At 52.1% G+C, this 22,947-nt stretch overlaps 1 long non-coding RNA gene across 1 annotated transcript in view; it reads right to left on the bottom strand.

Moving 5' to 3' along the window:
* Positions 1-22,585, bottom strand: part of LOC118732273 — a 108,192-nt gene extending 85,607 nt beyond the window's left edge. Inside the window, exon 1 of the long non-coding RNA XR_006739584.1 lies at positions 22,454-22,585. This is a non-coding gene — a long non-coding RNA (uncharacterized LOC118732273). The remainder of the gene's footprint in view (positions 1-22,453) is intronic.
* Positions 22,586-22,947: the final 362 nt, after the last annotated feature.

Below are 22,947 nucleotides of genomic sequence, written 5' to 3'. Positions count from 1 at the left end.
AATGTCCCAGCAAATGTCTTCCGCTGGCCCTGACCTTAACCTGTGTTCTGAGAGACGGATGGGAAAGATTCAAACGCTTCCGTGAGCACTGTCCCCTGTCATCTAGTGCTCTCAAGGTGTGATCATGTACCTAGCTCATTGCTTATTTCAACAATATCGAGAGCCTACCGCATGTCAGGCAATTTCACCCATTAAACCACACCCACTGGGCTCCCAGCACCAATGGGATGGAGAGCCCAGTGGCAATGCACAAACAGGGAGGAGTCCAGCAACTTTCGATCACAGGCACCTGCGTCCTCCATGGTGCAGCTCTGAAGACGTTGGGAGGGGGGGGGGGGCGGGAGTGTGAGCCAAGGTCCTGGGCCCCCTGGGAAGAAACCCACACTCACGGGAATGACTCCAGTAAGAGGCGAGCAACTCGGACTCCCTGCGTCCCACGGAGCATTCCCTCCACGCCGTGTCCCTTCGTGAGGGGACCCGGTGCCAAGGAAGCCAGGCTCAGCCACACCTCAAGTGGCTTCTCAGCACCGGAACACAGTCTGCCTCCCAGACCAGGCCATCTGCTGGCCACACTCAGGTCTCTGGTCCCAAGGATGCTGGAATGGGAAGGCGGGCGGTCTGCCCAGTCCCGGGAGGCAGAGTGTGGCATGCTCACCGGCTGAGGAGTGCCGGTGCCTTCACCAGGGGCCGCCTACCCGGCAGGGGCTTACAGACGCGCTGAGGGGCAGTCACCAACCATCGGCTCTGAGATAGACACACCTGGGTCGGAATCCCCATGGTCTGAGCAGGCGCTGACCCTTGGCCTTAGTTGCTCACCTCTCTAAGCTTCGGCGTGCTTGCCGGTGAAGGGGGCATTGTCTGAGAAACTACTTCTACCTCAGTCGAGGTTCTGGGAGGAACAGACGCCACACTCTAATTGGGCAGCTGAAGGGGGATTTGATGAGGGCACTCACTACCTTTAAAGGAGCAGGCAGAGTACATGGCAGGGGGGAAGAGCTTCGCTTATGGGCCATATAAGGCCTGAGAAATCAGTTGGTCTGGCCCTGCCAAGGCATCAGGAGGATAAGTTAATTGAATGTTGACTAAATATATCAGGCTGATTTTTAGAAAAGAAAATATATATATATTAGAGAGAGGAAGGGAGAGGAAGAGAAAGAGATAGAAACTTCAATCTCTCAGAGATAAACATCGATTGGCTGCCTCCTGCAGGCTCCACACTGGAGATCAAGCCCATGACCCAGGCATGTGCCTCGACTGGGAATCGAACTGTGACCTCCTGGTTCGTGGGCTGACATTCGACCACTGAGTCACACCGCTGGCCAAAGACTGATTTTTAAGTTGGTAAATTTGTATTCACTTGTGAATGACGGTATAAATATCCAAATGGCCCTTGGCAGAATAAAGGTCCCCCACACCTAGAGTAAGGGAAGAGGGGGGTAGAGCTGTAACCCCAGGACTAGAAACAGCAGGAACCACCACCCAAGAGCTCAGAAGGCTGATGCACCTTAACTGTAGCTTCAACTTTAACGGAGGGAGGCGGCCAGCAAAGCAACCCTGCAATGCATGGCTTGGCCCTGACCTCTCATCCTCTCCATGGCTGAACCCCTCCCAAAGGCCAAGGGCAGCAAAGCCTGTTGACGGTGTTTCTATAGCTCAGCCTCTTGGGGCAGCGGGCAGGGTAGAAAGGAGTGCAGAGTGGATCCGGAAATCCCAGCCCAATCTCAGAGGGTCATCATGGGAATTAAACAAGATTATACTCCTACGGCGCCCGGGTATATAATAAGTGTTGGTACATAATAATGGAGCACATAATAAGTGTTAACGGTAACAATGACCCTTTTCTTTCACCGATGGAAAAAAGTGCGAGTTTACAAGTTCCAAACCCTTTCCTTAATGTATATAGAACCGAGACTCTTTTGGGTTCTCGGTTCAAAACTCCCAGAATGCCTCTTCCCGGGTATGGGTCCCGGGGCAATGGCGAGAGAACTTCTTCTAGAAGCAACATCTCAGGCTGTCAAGGAGCGTGGCCTCACGCCCACTCTCCGTAATTTCTCACTGTGGAGTCCATGGGAAGAATTCACAGGGAACATCACCACCGACCGTGTTTATGCTATCAAGAGTGGGTCTGGATGAGACGTGAGAGTCCACAAAAATGCAAAAAGGAATAGTTGCAAGTTGCAGGGATGGTCCTGACATTAAATTTAAGCAGATCGAGAGCTAAGGACAGCCCACCAGAACCAACACCTCCGCGTACCCATGAGCCCACCACTGGCCGGTCTGGGAGGCATTGTCAGGACTACCCACAGAACAACAGACGGGAACTCAACCATCAGTGACTATTGGCATAAAGCATGCCATCTGGCCCACTGGAGGGCATCCTTCTGAGCATGGCCTCTGAGCTCGGCCTGCTCAGAAGGAAAGCTTGTTTGGCTGGCCCGCTGGAATCTCAGAGCATCTGGGGTCTGCCTGGCTTGACCTCCTGATTTCAATCCAGTGATACTTGAATCTTACGCCCAAGTGTTGTTGTTTTGGAAATAATCGCCCGGAAATGACCTCTGGGCACCCCAACTGCTGCCAGGTCACACAGTCATCTACTACCCCTTCCGAAAACAAGAAATCACCCCATACCACCAACTCGCTCCTACGTGAGGACCCAACTAAATCCCCAGTTCTACCCCAACCCTTCAGGAGTCCTTAATCTCCTGTGATGGACAAAGAGTGACTTCCATGGGAAACGTGACTTTATTTCCCTCCGACCTCCTCAGGGCCATCCCTGAGCAGCCCTGGAGAATGCCAGTTTTGCCATCTGCCACCCCCCTCCTTCTCTTGGCTTCTCCTACTCCTGGCAGCCCATAAACTACCCTGCACCTGGCTGTAAACCACACTCCCGTATCCCCAGAAGAAAAAAACATCAACCTATTGCAAAAATCTTGGCCTCCTTTGCAAACCCCTCCAGCGCTTACTCGGATCCAAATTGTTTCATCCCAAGCTCATCGAATGGGCAAATAGAAGGAGTCGGAACAATTCCTCATTAGGTCAACCCCGGGTAGCACCAGAACCAGTAATCCCCGGGGAGGTCTGCCAAGGTGAGCTCCGTGCGGACTCCCTGGGCGAGATTGCCCAACCCGCCGACAGCCACCAGCTTGTTCGACAAGTGGGCAAACAGCTCTCCCCCGGGGGGCATCGAGGTGGGGTCTGTCCCTTGGCGACCTGGTGTTCCAATGCACCGCCCGCTGAGAAGTGCAATTCGTGAAAATGAGAGCATGCCGGGCTGGTCTCCGGCACAAGTTCAAGCAGAAGCATGCACTCGTAAGTGGATGCATCAAGCTTCAGGATGCCCGCATGGCAGACCTCTAATTACAGGCATGTCTGTGAACCCCAGCTTTCTATTCAGTTCCGAGTTCTCTTCCTGGAGGGATAGTAAGCTGCCACTTTGTCCTTTGCCACTGGCCTTGAACCATGTAGGATCCCGAGCTCTGACCAGCAACCACGCCACGGGAGGCGGCATGCCGAGCAGCTCACGTCCCAAGGAGTTCGGGGGAAGTCAGACCTTGCGATTTCCTGTGCCTTTCTCGGCCTCTGTTTCCACATCTGTAAAATGGGACCAATGACACGGCCTGTCTGCTAAGGAGGCTCTGAGGACTGAGCGAGATAGCCCATAAAACACGGAATCTAACTGACAGGACCAGGCAATAAATATCAGACACACGCAGAAAAAAACGTTCATCGTCTCTTCCTTTTATCCCTAAAGCTAGTTAAAACGTCGTAGCAAACACCGGAAGGGACCGTTTCCAGCTAATAATAGGCAACCCTCTACCTTAGAGGCATCTTGAGTGAGCCAGGCCATTCTGCCTTATTGATAGAGATGTAGAAAGAGGCATGGGAGGGTGGGGTGCATGTACAGGCCAATTGGACCGGGGGGCCAGGACAAGGGGCCAGGCGAAGAACCACGTTAGCAGGCATCTGGTGATCCGGCGAGATCGGGCTCTCCCGATCTTAACCAGCGCGACGCCGACTCCGCTGACGAAACCTGGAAAACGTCCGTCGGAAAAAATGAGGCCGCCGCCGCCGCCTCTCGCGTGTTGGCCGCAAGGCCACTGGCACCACAGGCTTCCAATAAATAGGAACTAATAATCGCATCGAAAAGCGAGGAAATCATTGTTCTCCCCGGCCTGGCCGCCCGCCCAGCGGCTGCTCCGAGGGCGATGGGCCACGATTTATCAGAGAGCCCATCTCCCCTCTGCCGAACGCGGTCCAGCTGGACGGCAGCCCCGGCCTGTGTACTTGGCCCTGCCCTTCCTTTTCCAGCTCAGCCCGCTCACCACGCCCCGGGGAGCCTCGCCCTTGGCGCTCTGTGTTTTAATAAGCAACTCGATGTGCTGCGGTTCCCTCAAGGATTGCAGAGGAGAGACACCGCTGCTGGCTTCCAAGCCTCTGTGGCCAAGAGCCCCGGGCTGCAGTGAAATCGAGCAGAGCCCAGGAGACCCGGGAGGTGCCACCAGTTCCCGAAGCCCGGAGCATCCCGGGACTCCCGTGTGGACGCGGACGTGGGGTTGGAAGGCACGGGGCCGTCTCACATCATGTATTCCAATCTCCGTCCAGTGTCCCTGCGGTCTTCTCCTGGTAGCTCCTGTTACTGCTTCCTGTCCCAGTTGCTGACTCAAGATTCTGACTATCAAAATGGGGTTTGTCATCAGAGATGACAAAAAAGAAAAAAAAAAAGGTCAAGTTTCTCAGAGAAGGAGGGGTCCAAACACATGAAAGGTAGAAACTTGGTTTCTTAGGAGTCCCCGTGCCATAGAAGCGTCTAAAGAACAACGCTGCAGACCAGTTTCTGACAGGTGCATTTCGTTTGTCAAGAAGAAACAGGACCTCAGCAAAGTGAGAGACCAAGAGAGGAGGTGTACACAGATTCCCCGCGAGGCTCAGTGGATCTCCAAGGGAGAGCGACGGAGGTGCCAAAGGCCTTTTTGCTTACTCCCAAGGAAATCCAGGCCAGGCCCCTGTTTTGTTTGTCCTGAGCTGTGGGACACTCTATTCTAAGCCAACGGGAGGCAGGAAAACCTGGGGAATAAGAAAATGAAAAGATGCCCTGGCTGGTTTGGCTCAGTGGATCGAGTGTCGGCCTGCAGACTAAAGGGCCCCAGGTTCGATTCCGGTCAAGGGCACATGTCTGGGTTGTGGGCTCAATCCCCTGGGAGGGGTGTGCAGGAGGCAGCCGATCAATGATTCTCTCTCATCATTGATGTTTCTATCTCTTTCCCTCTACCCTCCTCTCTCTAAAGTCAATAAAAACATTTTTAAAAAGAATATGAAAAGAAACAATTGGTCTCTAGGCACCTGTCTGCCCATTGTAAATGTGAGGCACACTTCTGTAGAAGCTCTACGTTTTCAGATGCTCTGACTTCAGTTCTTCAGGTAAAGAATTACAATTCTATGTCACACATCTGTAACAGGAAGAGCAGAACTGGCTCTACCAATGGCAGCCATGGGCCCCCTCCCCCATGTCCACCTTCATGGGGCTCACGGAACCCCAGCAAGCAAGGTTTCTACTCTGATTTGCAGGCTCCCCACCCATCCCTAGACGATGAGCTCCATAACCCCTATGTCAGTCTTTATTGGACCAACCTTTTTGCGTGCGGGTCAGAAAACCAACCAAGTAAAGTAGACTCAGTGCTTTAAGCTTCTGGAGGTCTCTAGTGCCAGCGCCTAGATGGGATGGGGATACCTCTTCTCCTGTGTCTGCTCTGGAGGAGGTTCTCGGGATCCTGCTGGTGTGTGTCCCGGGCACTGGCCAGATGATGGCTCAGATTCCAGGTGGGAAGACCAAAGACAATTGGCGTGTCAATGGCTGTGAGTGTCACAGAGGGAATCTAGGAAGGCAGGTGGCATCTGAATGGAGAATGTGGACACCTACATGAAAGTCACCACCACCATCCCCATGCCAGGACACACACACACACTCATACACATATGCATGCATGCACACACATGCACGTTCTCATGTGCATGCACACACATGCACACACACAGCTGCACACAGGCACACAGATGCACATGCAGCCCTCTCCCTCTACATCATAATCAGCCATGTCCACCAGAAACCATCAATCACACCCTCCAGGTATCAATAAGACACAAGGACGCCCAGAATACCCAGAATACCTTAGGCTGACCCCTTCGCTCAATTTCCACGGACAATTTCAGAGCCAAATAAATCCAAAGGTAAGAAAGCTCTAAAAAGGCGGCCATGAATCCTCAGGCGAGTGTTAAGAGATGAAGGGAAAAAGAAGGAGAAGGAGAAAGAGGAGAAGGAGAAGGAGGAGGAGGAGGAGGAGGAGGAGGAGGAGGAGGAGGGAAGAAGAAGAAGAAGAAGAAGAAGAAGAAGAAGAAGAAGAAGAAGAAGAAGAAGAAGAAGAAGAAGAAGAAGAAGAAAAGAAGTTATCCCATAATACCCATCCTCGGGCCTGGGAGCGGGTTACCTAAGCGTTGCCATGGTGATGTGTATATAAGTCGGGCTCCACTCTGAACCACAATCTCTGCCTTGACAGAGAACACTGGTTCGGGCTGGGGAGTCAGGCCGGGAGCACAAGGTGTGTTTTTGTTCAGGTTGAAACCTGACCGAGCTCACTCGCCACAGGAAGTCAGGAGGGGTTCTGCGTCCTGTGCTTGTCTCTGGCTCCCTCTTCCTCTTGTCATCCGTCCCTCACCTTTGCAGGGAGAGGGGACCCGGATACCATATGGAGGAGGAAAGCCTTGGGAGTACCCGTAAAGGGGGAGTGAGGGCTGGCCCACCCGGTGGGGCCTCAGTCTTTGCCGGGAACAGAAGGAAGAGGGAGGCTTGTCCTGCCCCTGAGTCCAGGTGCCCCCAGCTTTATGGACAGAAAGACAGAGCATCGGAGCCACAGGGAACCTCGGGGGAGAGCCTCAGTGAACCCCCACGAGGGGAAGTGACTTGCTCAAGGTCACCCAGGGAAGAGATTCAATCCCCTGACTCCCATCCAGGGCTTTTCTACAGAAATGGCTGCGAGCTCACCCGAACATTGCCTAAGAAAGCGATTCAGGGCCCAAAGGAAGTACTGTGCCTGACCCCTCCAGAGGGCTGCGGCCGACGTTTGTCTCCTGGAAGAAACGAATCCATGAATGAAGGAGCTACCGCAGCATCAGAAAATAGGCAACTCTCGCTTCAGGGCTTCCGGCTTCCAAAGGAAACCCAATCTTCACAGTCACCAGCAGCAGAGAGTCCGCATCTCTACAGGCCCAGTCCCCGGCCCAGAGCCAATCCTGTGCCAGGACCCTCCATGGAGCCAACTCTGTGGAGATGAGGAACTGCCAGGTTCTCGGCCATGAGTCACTCCCCAGCCCGGCGTGGGAATATCGAGTCACTGATGGACCAGATTGTAGGTCAAGTGTGTGTCTTGGGGAGAGAGGAGGGTGGTGCTGAGAGGGGAAGCGGTTGCTGTGGGCTGTGAATGGATGGAGAAGGTGATCCTCCCGGATCCTTCCTCTTGGTCCTATTTGGGACCAAAGGTTATGCATTTAGGAAAGTGCCATCTCAGATCGCCAGAACAGAGCCGGGAGAATTAGAATTAAAGAGGGCTGAGCCTTTACCTTAAATGAAGCCAACCAAACCAGCCAGTTGCCAGCCATATAATACCCCTTCCCCGTGGCACCCCATCAGTATAAAAGCAGCTGAAGCCCGGCTGGCGTGGCTCAGTGGTTGAGTGTCGACCTGTGAACCAAGAGGCTGTAGTTTGATTCCCGGTCAGGGCACATGCCTGGGTTGTAGGCTCAATCCCCAGTGTGGGGCGTGCAGGAGGCAGCTGATCCATGATTCTGTCTCATCATTGATCTCTCTCTCTCTCTCTCTCTCTCTCTCTCTCTCTCTCCCCCCCCCCCTTCCTTCCTCTCTGAAATAAATTAAACAATATCTTTTTTTTAAAAGCAGCTGAAGAAATGTGCAGCGTCTGCAGGGAGAGGCCCTGCGTGTCGCAGAAACATGCCTGTCCCCCTCCCAGGAGGAGCCTGCTGCTCCATGGGCTCCTGTGGTCAAGCCCTGCCGGCTGGCAGCTCCGGGCGCCTCCTTAGCAGGAACCATGATGCAGTTGGCTGGCTCTTGCCGCCCAGTCCTGCTTGTAATTTGAAGCGCGGGTAGAAGGCTGGGGTCAGACAGCAAGGAGCCTGCAGGCTTAGAGGGGAGCCTCCTTGCTCCCTGAGACACCGCAGGACGCCGAGGTAGGCAGCCCCGAACCTCTGCAGGACTCTGCCTCCTGACCCGGGTCCCCCGAAAGGCTGGGAGAGGCGGGACTCCACACTCCAGAGCTCCGGATCCTGGATACCCCAGGGCAACAGGAAATGTCGTATTTAAGGCACAAGCATAAGACAGAAGGTGCTGCTCTTGATGAGAATCCCTAGAGGAAAGCAAGCACCTGGAGCAAAACGCCAATAATATTCATGGATTTTTAACCAAGACAACCTGCTTCTGGCCTCTTTCTGGCGTATACCGTCATCCTATCGAAGAAGAAGTAATGTGGTAGTGGTGACATAAAAAATAACTTTGGATTGACTTGGAAATCTATAACACAGTGCCTTTTAAAGTTATTTTTAAGTGTTTTTTTTCTGTTTATTTAAGTCATATTTACTACATTTAATTGAAGAATAAGATATTTAATTGCTACGATTCCTGAAGGCACCCTACCTGTGACACCACAGGCGGCTGATATTGTCCCCCCTTTACAGATGAGGACACTTTACGGCTCAGAGAAGCAAAACAGCACCCCAATATCCTCCAGCCGGTGCCCAGCGGAGCAGAATGCCAACAGTCAGCGTCTGAGCCTGTGACCCGGCACCCTCCTCCACTTTGTGGACTACGGTCCGGTTGGGAGACCGAGCCACACAGCGGAAGCCAGGATGTACGTCCCTGGGGAAACCCTCGTGCACAGATCAATCCCTTCCTTCCCGGTGTCCCGTCCAAGTTCCAGATCCAAATCTTCGTCGGATTACTGGAAATCATCTCGTGGGAATGTGGCATCCTGGAGCCACCTCAAAATCAGCACATCCAACATCACCACCCCTCCTACCTCCACGCACCTCCTCTGCACACACACCTGGGCTGCCGACACGCCTTACCTCAGCCCGTGTTGCAATCGCTCAAACAAGTATCTTCATGACCCTTCCTCCTGCCCCCCGCACACCCAGATCCTGCTGGGTCTACCTTCTCGTCTCCCACATCGCGGCTCCCGCCTCTCCCCCCTCCCACTGCTGTCGGCTTAGCGGGGTCACAGGACAGGTCTCCCTGCTCCAATCTCACTGTCAGACTGGTCAGTATAAGACTCCAATAGCCCCGCCCCCCTCGCCCCCCATGTCACTCTCCTTCTGGTCGTCACCATGCTACTGTCTGTGTCTAGGAGACTTGGGGTGTGTTTATGTTTTGCTTTTGTTTAATCCCTTCACCCTTTTCACCCAGCCTCCAGCCCCCTCCCCTCTGACAGCCGTCAGTGTGCTGTCTGTACCTATATTGCCTTTAGCGCCTGGTACAGCGCCTGGTACCTCTCAGATTCTATCAGAATGATGAAGAGATCAATGCCTCCTTACTAGTTGTCACGCAGCCCGAGTCTTTTGAGATCGCCTGATCTAAGGAGCTGACCAAAACAATACAAACAACCTCCAGTGCTAATTCCGTAATTAAAGAGCCTGCCTGTGTTGAAAGAGGAGTGGAAAGCCTCTCTCTTCTGAAGCTGGGAGCCAGGGTTCAAAGGCAGATGTGAGGCTTCCAGGAAAAGCACCCAAGGCCCCACTGAGTCAGGAATCCAGAGACACGACAAATACACAGAGTGGCCAGATTATTATGATCTCTGAATGCATCATCATCTGGCCACTCATATATAGTAGAGGCCTGGTGCATGAATTCGTGCATGGTGGGGTCTGGCCAGCATGGCCAGGGGGAGGGGACATGGGAGGTTGGCCGTCCTGCCTGCTGGTCGAACTCCTGGTCGGGAGACAATTTGCATATTAGCCTTTTATTCTATAGGATATACACTGAGTGGCCAAATTATTTTGTGTTCAGAGATCATCATAATCAGGCCACTCAGTGTACGTTTTAGTGTAAGTAGGCGCTGTGCAATGTTTGGGACATGCTTACACTGAAAAAATTATGGGTTGCGTAGCTGAAGTTCACATTGAGCTTAGTGGCCTGTAGTTCCATGTGTGAAATCCGGCCCCTTCTGGACACACTGACTGTTGAGGATCTCTGCTATGTCCCTCTCTCAACCTTCCAGCAAGCAGAATGAGAACCTGTCTGAGCAGCTGGGCCACCTTCCCGCCCCCCATAGGACACCCCCCCCACAAAGGCCCCCCCCAACCCCCTACCACATGAACCTCATGGCAGCAGCGAGAAGTTCTGTTGGAACTGGAAATTTAATTATCAAAATGCTAACATGTAATTTTGAGGAGTGGGGGAGTGTTATCACAAAGTTAATAAGAGAACTATTTTAATTACAGCATTTAACAAGTTATGACCGCACCGCTGAGCTCTCTGGGGAATAATCCCGGGGCCGGGAGGGGATGTGGTGGGGGCGCACAGTCCCGGCCTCTCTAAGGTCGCCTGTTGTTGATGTTAGTCCTCACCCGGGGGGGTATTTTTTCTATTGATTTTGAGAGAGAGTGGAAGGGAGCGGGCGAGACAGTGACACAATGATTGGTTGCCTCCTGCATGTCGGGGCCAGGGATCGAGCCTGCAACCCAGGTGAGTGCCCCTAACAGAGAATCGAACCCATGATGCTTCAGTCCGAGGGCCAATGCTCTCTCCAGGGCCCAGGAGTCCTCTGGCTCTGGCTTTTAGGAGCCCCCACAGAGCCATGTTCCTCTTCTCCCACGACTCAGGGAAGAACCCAGCTGTCCTTACCTCCCGTGTCAACTTCCAGCCAAACAAGACCTGGGGAGACACCAAACCCCAGACCGGACGTTCCCAGCAGCCATTGCCCCCCCCCCCCCGCCCTCATGCCTCAGGATGAAATCACTGGACTTTCTCTGGCACCCCGACTTCTTGCCTCTGGGACCCTCCTGCGTGCTCATCACCCCATAGCATCACCTTTCCTGTCCCCTTTCCCAATTGCATCAAAAAGGTGTAAGCAACGGGCCCCGAGACAGGGGAGAGATGATGACCGTGTCTGGGGGAGACTGGGAGGCTGTGACATGTGGTGTCACAAAGCACAAATAGCAGTGGTGGCCGAGTCCCATGGCCCTTTGCTTTCTAGGCTAATCCCAAACCCCTGGTGGGACAGGGCCTGTCCCCAGGGAGCAGGGGGCCTCATCTTTTGCCAAAGCTCAAGACGATGAGATTGGTCTCGAGGAGCACATGGATGTGGCCCCATGAGACAAGCTAGTCCAGGGACAGAGGCAGCCTTGGCTTCCCTACCAAGGATCCTGAGCCCCAGGCCTCCCAGGCATGTTGTCCTGGGAACAGGAGGGATCTCTGGGGGAAAAGGGCTTTGCCTGTGGAAGCGGGGAAAATGCAAAGGGACTGGCCAGGAGGAGGAAGCTGGCAGAAGGTACTACCCTGGTCTTCCCTTCCTATCACCAAAAGATGAGTCAGGGGGACTGGGGTCAAGGGTCAGGCCTTCAGCGTGATGAGGGTGTCCACACAGGGGGAGAAGTCCAGCATGGGTGTGGGAGCACATATAGAACAAAGAGAGGATGGCAAGGTGCTAAAGTTTCAGCTATATACAAAGGATTATCAAATGCCCGGGAGCAAACATAGGTTTACAGTTGCAACACAGCCCAGCTGGCATGGCTCAGTGGTTGAGCTCATCCCATGCACTAAGTCCCATGCACCAAGAGGTCACCAGTTCATTGCAGCGTTATGGTCAAGATTTGGAAGTGGCCCAAGTGTCTATCAGTAGGTGAGTGGATAAAAACGCTGTGGTACATTTACGCAAGGGAATTCTACGCGGCCGTGAAAAAGAAGGAAATCTCATCTTCTGCGACAGCATGGATGGACCTGAGAGTATTGTGCTAAGTGAAATAAGCCAGTCAGAGAAAGACGAGAACCATATGATTGCCCCGACATGTGGAAATGTAGCAGGAAGCCTTCCTTTCTCCCAAGAGAATGAGCAAAACGTGCGACTCCCATTTGCACACTTTCCAGCAGCCGCAGCTCAGATGCACCTCAGGCCTTGTCTATCCCTCTCCCTGCTCTTTGGCTCAGCACAGGTACCAGGAGACCTGGGTTCTGGGATGGAATGGCTCCTCCCGGGCAGCCAGCCCCATGTCAGGTGTCTGAGAAATAGAGGTCGGACTACCTCCCCAACAGGAACTACAGAGGCACGCATACCCACGTTGCACACACTCCTGAGTATCTCACCCAAGCGCTCATTCGAACCACTGTCTTCTCTGACGGATGGTTAATGACGCCTGGGAATATGCCGACGCCCCCCTCCTACCCTAGTTTAGGTTTGAGAGAAGGCAGATCTGACAGCAAAGAGGGGGGAAGGTGCCCATAGACCAGTCCAGGTGTCCTTCTTCACAGAATTCTTCAGGAGGGCGAAGAATGTCAGCTACGCCATGGCAGCAGGCAGGTCAGCGGGATGGCGCCTATCACATAACATGGCCCTGGCACCCAGCTCCGCGTGGCACCCTGACAAGCCAAACACGAAACTGCCAGGCTGCTCTCCGCCGCCCGCGCTGCCGGGAACCCAACTCTCTTGGGAAATAAGAGCTTGTTTAAAAGTGGGGGAGATCAGCCCTAGCCCATTTGGCTCAGAGATTGGAGCATCGACCCTTGGACTGAAGGGTCCCAGGTTCAAATCCCACCAAGGGCATGGACCTTGGTTACAGGCTTAATCCCCATCCCTGATCAGGACGGGTGTGTGAGGCAACCAACTGATGTGTTTCTCTCACATCAAAGTTTCTCTCTGTCTCTCACCCTTCCTTCTACTCTGTCTAAAACCCAAAGGAAAAAATATCTGGGGGTGAGGATTAAAAATAGTAAAATCAGTAAATAAATAAAAGTGGGGAGATCAGGCCAAGGGTCCCAGCACACCTTATAGTGAAGCCCTAAGAAACAGGTGCCTGCCAAACTTCCGTAAGAGTGGTGCTGACCAGACCAAGCTGGTGTATACAGGCTGGGTCAGCTAAGATGCCTCTGTGTCTCTGCTCATGAAAAGAAAAGAAAAGCCAACGAAGAATAACTTTAAGAATAAGGATATCTGGTTGTGCTACAGAGCAAGAGGCCCGAAGCTACACCCAGGGAGAGTTCATTTGGCCTCTCTGGTGTGTCGGGGCTCTGAGTTGCCCTCCCTCAAATTTCCTTCACTTAGCCTCACGGTCACAAAGTGGCCACGGCAGCTCCACAGCATCGCTCACCCCTCACGCACCGGGCAAGGATGAGCCGGACGGGGGGGCCCCTGGCTTCTTCTGTCTCACGGTCTGTGGTTCATGCAGAGACTGTTCCGGAACCTGTTGCTCACAGTGATTGCAGTGCCTTTCCGTTCTGTCTCCATCAAGCAACTTGGAACAAATCCGCCTGTTCTCCTGTCATCGGAGATGCAACGGTGGCTTCAAAGCGGACACATCACAAATTGCTTTGCCTTAGGACTCCAGCTTTTCCAGCTCCTCCATGACCAGTAGATACTATAGCTTTCTGGTTCCCTGACATCCATTTCAATGCCTTTCTCACTGTCTTGGCTCTTGACCAACGCACTATGATGGATGCATCTTGGCCTGGCCATCGCCGCAAAGAGTCCCACCTCTGACATTTAAAACCTGAGGTCTCTGACCCAATGTCCCATCCTTCCAGAGAGTTTCCTCTGCCCAATCTCTCACCTCATCATGATCTCCAGACTCTGAGCTCCTCCCTTTCCCCCCCAGTTCGTCACCTTCCTCCCAGTGCCATTTTCGTCCCCATTAGGCCCATCTGGCCATGGTCCCTCTCATGTCAAGAACTAAAGCAACACTTGCTTGTCTTTCCACTTCCAACCCCACTTGGGCCAGCCCAACCAAAGGCTTGCTAAATGCTCCCACATCCAGATGGCCATGCACTACAGGGGCATTGCTCGCAGACCCTCACGAAGTGCCAACAGCCAGTGGTGTTAAACAATGAAAAGATGGTGCAAACAGGAAGCAACTAGCCCAGTACCTGGAACATGGAGAATACTCCCCAGCAGATCCCATGTTCTTTATGTGTGAGCTCCTGACCTCCATCACCGGGTTCTCCCCTCCCCCCTTTCAGGAAAGAGGCTCTTTTTGTCTGTCATGATGACCAGTGACGGGATGGACAGGCTTTATGGAGAGTCGGCTCTCCCCAGCGTCTATTCCTACGTGGGCCTCTGAGCTCACTAGAGTCCTCAGAGCATGGCTTGTATTATCACCTGGTCATGAATTCAATTCCAGATCAACCCTAACCGAGGAAAAAACTGGTCCCTAGCTTCCGGAGCCACATCTTAACGAGTGCACCATCTCAGAGATACGTGCCCCGAGACCACAAGATGTGCAGGTGGATGTCCATATGAGTGGAAGTGAAGAAAAAATATATATTTTCTTAATTGATCAATTTCTAGATTTAAGTTACCTGGCCACATGTAGTGAAAGTTAATAATCAAACAAAGGAGGTATTACTTCTTTTGATTTTTCCCATGAAGAAACTTGGATTCAGCCCGGCCAGTGTGGCTCAGTGGTTGAGCATCGACCTATGAAGTAGGAGATCATGGTTCCATTCCTGGTCAGGGCACATGCCCAGATTGTGAGCTCAAACCCCAATGTGGGGCATGCAGGAGGCAGCCGATCAATGATTCTCTCTCGTCATTGATGCTTCCATCTCTCTCTCCCTCTGCTTTCCTTTCTGAAATTAATATTTTTTTAAAAACCATCGTGGATTCAGAGAGAGTCAATGAGTTACTAGCTACACAGCTAGTGGTAAAGCCAATATTAAACCTAGGTGTCTTGAGACCTGATCCTTTTTTACCATCTGAGTCGCCTTTATGGTAGGGTACGGTGGTGAGAGAAAAGGGATCAGTGTCAGGTATTCCTGTCCCAGTTATTCAAGAATCCGTGCCTGCTTCGGAGTGGCCTGCAAAAAAGTATCATCCATTTATTCAACAAACACGCTGGCCATGTGCTAAAGATGAGAGAAGGTTAGTGGATTCTAAAATCATAAGATGCAGGCGAGTCTGACCTACAGGGACCTCCCACGGAGGCAGGGGTCAGGTTGGAAGGAAGTAGACGCATATGTAGATCATTAGTTTTTAAAGAGTGGAAGTGGAAAGAGAACCAAGCATGTTTACTTCTGGAGTGAAAAAGACAGGAGTCTTATGATCTCTGAATGCATAATAATCTGGCCACTCAGTGTGTGTGTGTGTGTGTGTGTGTGTGTGTGTGTGTGTGTGTGTGTATTAGAGGCCCCAGTGCATGAATTCATGCATGGGTGGGTTCCAGCCAGTCTGGCCAGGGGAAGGGTCATGGGCCAGCCTGCTGCTGGTCGAACTTCTGGTTGATGGGACAGTTTGCATATTAACCTTTTATTATATAGGATATATACTGAGTGGCCAGATTATTATGCGTTCAGAGATCATAATAATCTGGCCACTCAGTGTGTGTGTGTGTATTTTTTTTTTTAATTTTTTTTTTAATGGTGAGAGAAGGCCCTTTCCAAGCACAAGGTATTGTTGTGGAACGCTTGCATCTACATAAATAGCAACAGAGCTGGAAGGGATGGAGCAGAAGTCAGGATTTGATACCTCTTGTTGCCGTGCAGGAAAAACATTCCCTCCTGACTTTCATGCCACTCTGCCAAGTGGGAAAATTCCCCTCCGCAGCCCTCTATTACATGGCAATGCCAGCTCTGCAGAGGGTGTGCGTGGAGGAGGCCCGCGCTGACCTGGTTCTGCTGAAGTAGGTACGCGCGACAGGAGGAGCCCAGTGGAGAGGAAGGAGGGGATGAAGTGACAGGCTGAGGTCAGCACTTTGGTGGTGTCATTGCGGGCAAGTCCTTGACACACTAGTAGAAGTTTCCACTTCTCCATGTGCTGGAAATAACTAGCTTTGCCCCCTTCGCTATGAAAACAAGCAGAGCCAGGCTGTGACACAGAACGGATGGACCCTCCCCTCCCCTCATCTGTTTTGCACAAAACACCATGTTTATCAAGGATTTGCCATTAGATTTGGGGATGTCCCCGTGGCTACAAGGAGCCTGAGCTATCTGAGCTCCTCTGGTCCTTCAGTCTCTTGCCTGCTTCGGAGTGTCATCCATTCACTCAACAAACACACTGGCCGTGACTTATGGCCTCTTCTCATGACAATCCTGTGACTGTCCCAGAAGTGGTCAATGACCAGTAGATACTATAGCTTTCTGAGTTCCTTGACGTCCATTTCAATGCCTTTCTCACTGTCTTGGCTCTTGACCAACGCACTATGATGGATGCATCTTGGCCTGGCCATCGCCGCAAAGAGTCCCACCTCTGACATTTAAAACCTGAGGTCTCTGACCCAAAGTCCCATCCTTCCAGAGAGTTCCCTCTGCCCAATCTCTCACCTCATCATGATCTCCAGACTCTGAGCTCCTCCCTTTCCCCCCCAGTTCGTCACCTTCCTCCCAGTGCCATTTTCGTCCCCATTAGGCCCATCTGGCCATGGTCCCTCTCGTGTCAAGAACTAAAGCAACACTTGCTTGTCTTTCCACTTCCAACCCCACTTGGGCCAGCCCAACCAAAGGCTTGCTAAATGCTCCCACATCTGGATGGCCATGCACTACAGGGGCATTGCTCACAGATCCTCACAAAGTGCCAACAGCCAGGATGGATCCCTTAGTGCTCCTATAATCTTCTGATCATCAACTCCATCCCCATTTTGATTAGCCAAAATTTAAGCCCCCTCTGCCATCTTTCCTCAGAGAGATGACCTTACTTCTTATTTCACCAAATAGAAGGAGGCATTTTGATGTAAACTTCCTTACTCAATTCCCAATCCTCCCTGCATTCCTCCTCCCTCCCCAGGTCTCTAATAGCAACGCTCCCTTCCCTTCTAACCAACATGAATCCATGTGCTGGGCCCATTACTTCCATAACCTCCTTCAAAAAATGGTCCCCAATATGTCCCGAATTTCTTATTTTTTTCATCATTGACTTTTTCCTCTCAGTCTTTAACATACTCGTGTTTTCTCTCTTAAGAAAGAGTCGATCAACTTTTCATCCCCTCTAGACACTATTGTCTTGGCTCCTTCATTCCTGCCCAGCCTCATCTCTCATCATGGATCCCTTCTTGTGATACTTTGGGCATCTCTGCTTACTCACCATCCCATAATAGTCTGTGCTCTGACCACCTCACCACCTGGACACCTGGCTTTTCATTTGTCTGAAACAGCTTATTTCCAATCCCTGTCCCCCTACCCCTTGCTGGCCTCGGGAGTCTCGGCTCAAGCACCTGTTCCTCTCCTGAGAGGTCTCCCATGCTCAAACTAGTAGGCCCTGGGGCTCTATCACCTTCTATGAGGGTCATTTCTCTACAGGGAGGAGGCACTTACTGTATTGAGTAAATGAAATAAAATGAATAAATGAAATAAAAGACGAAACCCCACTCCAAGTCTTGAATCTTATAGACACTGAGTGGCCAGATTATGATATCTCTGAATACATAATAATCTGGCCACTCAGTGTATATCCTATATAATAAAAGGCTAATATGCAAATTGTACCCTTGGCCAGGAGTTCGACCAGCAGGTAGGCTGGCCGGACCCCACACAAGCACAAATTCATGCACCAGGCCTCTAATATATATATATATATATATATATATATATATATATATATATATATATATACACACACACACACATATATATATACATATATATATATATATATATATATATATATATATATATGTATATATATATATATAAAACAAGTGGCCAGATTTTTATGCGTTCAGAGGTCATAATAATCTGGCCACTCAGTGTATGCACATCTGAAAACAAATGTGCCAATAGAAGACAAGAAAAAGGGGATGGCATCAATAGAGACTGCCATGTCCATACAATGAAGAGCTTTAGTGAGAAAAATTATTTTGCAAATTGGATTCTATCGCTAACATGGGATGTCTGCCATGGGAAGACTCTGCTACGCAGGAGTTCATGTTATTTGAAGGACGCGATGGTCAATATCAAGTCATCTGCCAAACCTACGGCGTTTTCGCTGCCTGCTCAGCCTCTTGGGTCCTCCTAGACCTCATGCTCCCACCATCCCGGGAATGACGGCCCTGCCTCTGAGCATCTGGCCACCCCACTGCGGTGCCTGGAGCAGAGAGGCCTGCGCCCCAGAGAGCGGACAGGCCCCCTGTGCCTCGGACCCTTTCCCCTATGACTCTCTATTTCCCAAAACTGATTCTTCCTGTTGGTTTTGGCAGGAATCAGCAGTTGCTTCAGTCCAGTGGAGGTGGGGGGTGGGGCCTAGACAGCCAGTCCGGCCCCTCCTGCTCACAGTTTCTTGGGTGTACGACTGAACAAAGGGCCAGGCCTGGGCTGGGAGAGCAGGATTTCCCCGGAGAGCTGGCAGGAAGGGGTACTCCCTGGGGCTAGCTGGGTTTCCAGCTCCTAAGATATTTAATTTTCTTCAAGCCTGCAGACATACAGGGCTCCTGGGAGCCACGCCAGGCTGAAGAGGGGAGGCAGAGAGAAATGGCTTCAAAAAAGAAAGAAAAGAAAAAAAGAATCTTATCATGTCACCACTTACAGGGCAAGGAATCCGGAAATGTTTGGCACCACTGAGCAGAATGTAGGGTGGGCTTGCGGCCCAGGAACACGGGGGTGGGTGACTTCATAGCCAGGATCCTCCCGCTGTCTACCTCCCAACGCTTCCCTGCCCCCTTCTCCTCCCCTCCACCCTCCACGCCCCACACTCACCAAACAACCCTAAAATTCAAAAATAAACAAATCAGGCTTCTTCCACTCCCTCTCCAAGCCATTGCTAACCCATCGCTTCAGAACAGCCAAGGGCAAGTGCCGCCTCCTGGGTGAATTCTCCTTCAAATTACCGAACTTGACAACTAGATTTGACTTAGACCCCAAAGCCAACGGCAAACCAGCACAGACCCCCTGGGCCAGACTCCCAGAGGATCAGGCCGGGGCTCAGAGAAGACATCTGCTTCCTGCCAGCTCACGCCAGCGTCGCCTCGCGCTGTTGGTAAGCGGGACAGAGTCGTGAGTTTTGCTTGGGGCGAGGGGCACAGGAGGCAGTGTGCAGATGAGCTTTTATCGGCATGTACACAGGAAAACCTGTATGGTTTCTCGAACCAATGTCATCCTCACACATCATCATTGCATAAGCCCATACCTATTGTTTTTACCCCCTTCCTTCTCTCTCTCACTCTCTCTTTTCTTCCTTTAACTGTTACCCAATTATTAGAGGGAGCTATATTTTCCTCCCTTATATGAAATAAATTTGATTGTTTTAAAAATAAGAATCGTGAATTTTATTAGGACCTCGGAAGACTTGGTTTAACAGAGTACAATCCCTAAAGGCTGATTTATTGAATACTTCTATCCGGCACGAGATTGGCCCTTCCCCGGAGTTGTGTCATTTAACCCTCACAGCTGAGGGAGAAGAGGACATGTGCCCGCCCTGCCTGGGACCCTTCACCCATCCCCACACTCGCACGGCCTCCTAATGCCTCTCCTCCAGCCGCCTGTTGCTCTCCACTTCCTCCTCCACTGGGCGAAGTCTCGGTCATTACCAGGTTCCCAACTCCTCCGAAGAGGCTGACCTCTGGCTCTCTGGACATCCCCTCTCAGACCCTGACCTCTGAGTCATCTTCAAAGGTACTTGATTGGCTTTCTCTCTGAGCTTTTTCCAGCCAGGCCCCTCACAACTGACCCCTCACCCAGGCAGGGGACGGATTTGGCCACAACAGCACAGGGCTCCGGGGAGGAACTGCAACATATCAGAGATGTCACTGTCGCCTCCCTACAGTCAGCACCTCAGACATGGGAACGGAGCTGAGTGGAGAAGGACAGACAGACAGGACACCTCGCGATGACAAAGACACCTCCTAGGGTTCAAGCGAAGCCACGGCGCAACCTGTGTATGGGGGTTACACCCCCGCTGAGTTTGGTCCTTCGAAAGCGACCCTTCAGAGAGGGGGATGATGCCTGGGCAAGAAAGATGGTCCCTCCTCCCGAGTTCCTGGGAGCATGAGCTCACCAGCACCGCCTTGCTCACCACCATGAGGTGGACGGGCCCAGAATGAGCTCAGGGGGTGGAGTGGGTGACTCAGAAGCTCACGGCCATCACACCGGTTAGAACAGATCTCGCGCCTGCTGTGTAGACGGTAGATCTTAGAAGACATCATCTCACTGGATGGGTCTACAGCTTCCCTCTAAGCTCTCTTTCTGGTCTTTTCTCCATCCCCCTTCCCTCCTTCTTTTCCCCCTTCTCCAGCCTGACCTCCCGCCCCCTTCCCCGTTCACTAGCTCTTGTCCTGTCAAGCAGACAATGGGTTAAACACGCCCAGGACCGGGAGAGGCCAGGTCCCAGGGATGCAGGTGCGAACAGGGAGCGTGTGGGCTGGAATCTAGAATGACCTGTCACCATTCCAAGAGCGTCTTTGGGTGAGGAGTGATCGCAGACCTCGCCGAAGGTCTCCAGGGTGAGAAGTCCATAAATCTAGAGGCGGTGGGAGTCCATGGAAACTTAATTAAATGAGTTAATGCTCGGAGAGAGGGCTTTGGGACAATGCCTGGGACACGGAGAGCTGCATGAACGCTGTGAAATGAGTAAGAGTCTGGGGAAATGTGCATGTCAACGTCACGTGTTGGATGCACGCCAGAATCCTACATGGGGCCATCGGACCTGGGGCCTGCCTTCTCCCTGCCACCAGTCCTGAGGCCTTCTCTCCCCTTCATTTATTTTCTAATTATTATTATTTCACTATTATCACTTCTTTAAATATATTTTATTCATTTTCTACAGAGAGGAAGGGAGAGGGATAGAAAGCCAGAAACACTGATGAGAGAGAAACATCGACCAGCTGCCTCCTGCATGTACTCCCCACCAATGTACATGCCCTTGACCGGAATCGAACCTGGGACCCTTCAGTCTGCAGACCGATGCTCTATCTACTGAGCCAAACCGGTTTCGGCCACTATTATCATTTTTATTCTCTCCCCTTTGTGTCACTTCCTTCTCCCTCCTCTCTCTCCCGAAGACTCTGTGAGTTTGCCTACATGACTCAAAGATCCCTAGTTTTTCTGTTCTCGCCACCAAGCCTTAAGTCTCAAATCCAGGAAACACCTCTGATTTCCCTAAATCCCGTGTTGGGGTGGCATTTGCGTTGCCTTTGGCAGTGAGCACCCAGGCTTCATGCTAATAACCACCCAGCGCCGTGGAGTTGAGCTGTGATTCCAGGGATGCGCCGGGAGGCCCGTGCAATGTAAGCCTCCCCGTCCCAGACCCACTGGCGAGGGCTCTGGTCGGCTTTTCCACCGAGATCCCCTCTGGAAATCTCACGGGAAAGGTCGGCGTCATGAGAGGAGGTGAGATCAAGATGGACTACCGGTCACCACTGGCCCAGGGTGGGTCCCCTGCTGCCATAGGCTCCTGGCAACCAGGGCAACATTCTTACCGCAAAGATAATCACCCTGACCATCCTTCAGAATCAGAACTCAGGAACACTCTCCTCTTGTCAGTGCTTCAGGGGGAAGGGAGGAGCGTGGCTAAAGAAGCTGGAAACTCCCTTCACCCACATGTGCGCACCCCCCTCCACAGACACACACAAGCAGACCTCCCAGAGCGGCTGATTGCGCGAGGATGCTGCCCGGTGCGGGCTGCACGGAGTTAGAGCTCAGACTCTGCCCAAGGCCCTGCTGCTCGCCAGGAGAAGGGAGTGACAGACGCCGCTCTCCGGAGACGTGAGGAAAGATATGAGTCAGAAGAAGTGGGAGGGGAGTTGGCTCCGGGTCCGGGGGCCACTGTGCCAGCAGCTGGCTGGGGCTGACGGAAGAGCGGGGCGGGGGGTGTCCCTAAGGGGAAGCATATCACCGTCTCCAGCTGCCTTCTTTCTAACCCACTCAGATACTTCAGAAACATGCCAGACGCAGAGAGGTCACGTCTGGGAACCGGAGAGCCATCTCAGACACATGCCGAGTGCCCGTGCTGCGTCTCCTGCTGTGCTCGCTGCGGGCTGACCCGCAGGCCAGGGCAACGGGGAGGAGGACGATGAAGCAAAGGTGAGAACCTGGCTTTGGTGCAGCCGTGCCATGCCCTCTCCAAGTGAGAGCAGGTCCTAGGAGCCACCAAGATTTGCCAAGAAGCAAAGCAAGACTCAGAGAGGGTGAGGCGTCAGTCTCAGACACACAGCGGCCCAGTGCTGGGAAGAAGGGGTTTTGTTTGGGCCCCACGACAGTGAGGACAGAGCAGAAGATCTGGCGCATGAACCCAACACAGACCAGCTCTCGAGTGGGGACACTCACCTTCTTGCTGGTCTCGTCACTTTGCCACCCATGGGCTGTGTGATAGACACACGGGTGACCACCGCGACCATGCACCCACCTGGTGGTCTAGTTTCCAGGGTAGAGGCCAGCATCTGTGGCTAACGAGCCCGAATCCTGAGAAAACCAAAGAAAACCAAGTTAGTTGTTCGAACACATATCTGGGATGAAAAGTTTGTAAATCATATACCACGGGGCTGGTGAATCTTTGGGCTATTTATTATTATTATTATTTATTATTATTATTATTATTATTGAAAGAGAAAGAGACCCACAGCTGATATGAACACTGTACCTGAGTGCCTCAGAAAGGCATGCAATGGAATAAATAATCGGTGGTCCATCCAGACATTAGAATATACCTGGGCACTAAGAGAAATGAGCCATCCGGCCATGACAAGCAGCCGGAGGAAGGGGAATGCGTGCTAGTGGGTGAAGGAAGCCAATCCGAAGAGGCCACGTGCTGTGGGGTCCCC

This window comes from Pipistrellus kuhlii, unplaced genomic scaffold, assembly GCF_014108245.1.
Source record: "Pipistrellus kuhlii isolate mPipKuh1 unplaced genomic scaffold, mPipKuh1.p scaffold_m20_p_37, whole genome shotgun sequence".
Lineage (NCBI taxonomy): Eukaryota > Metazoa > Chordata > Mammalia > Chiroptera > Vespertilionidae > Pipistrellus > Pipistrellus kuhlii.
The sequence above is the reverse complement of the archived record's forward strand: the minus strand, read 5'-3'. Positions and strand labels throughout refer to the sequence as shown.